Source organism: Buceros rhinoceros, unplaced genomic scaffold (assembly GCF_000710305.1).
Source record: "Buceros rhinoceros silvestris isolate BGI_N320 unplaced genomic scaffold, ASM71030v1 scaffold13224, whole genome shotgun sequence".
NCBI lineage: Eukaryota > Metazoa > Chordata > Aves > Bucerotiformes > Bucerotidae > Buceros > Buceros rhinoceros.
The window spans coordinates 50,822-51,172 of NW_010410124.1; the positions used below are offsets into that span (position 1 = coordinate 50,822).

Here is a 351-nt window from a genome sequence, read left to right on the forward strand (position 1 = left end):
CTTCCCTTTAATGTGGTATACCCCCCAGAGCTGAATTCTGCGTTTGGGGCTCCAAAATTCATGGGACTAAAGGAATCTTGGGATATGCAGCAGAGACTCACAGGTACTTCTTGCCTTCTTTCTTTGGAGAAGGCAAAGATCTCTTTCTTTGGAGATCTGATTTCCCTAGCATCTTCAAGCTTCTTCTCCCACATGCTATCAGAAAGAGAAGTAGAGTCTACCTTGCATACTAAATTATACAGATTTTCATTTTGGAAAAAAATGAGGGGGGAAATGAGACTGCGATTGAGATACTTCAGATATCTTTACTTTTCAGATTGGCGATTCAAAATAGCAGTCTTCTATGTTAAA

At 39.9% G+C, this 351-nt stretch overlaps 1 protein-coding gene across 1 annotated transcript in view; it reads right to left on the reverse strand.

The window, feature by feature from the left end:
* The window catches only part of LOC104492888 (5'-nucleotidase domain-containing protein 1-like), a gene marked incomplete at its 5' end in the record, with an annotated part of 8,882 nt that overhangs the window by 5,991 nt on the left and 2,540 nt on the right, over positions 1 to 351 (reverse strand). The gene's annotated exons all lie outside the window — the stretch shown is intronic.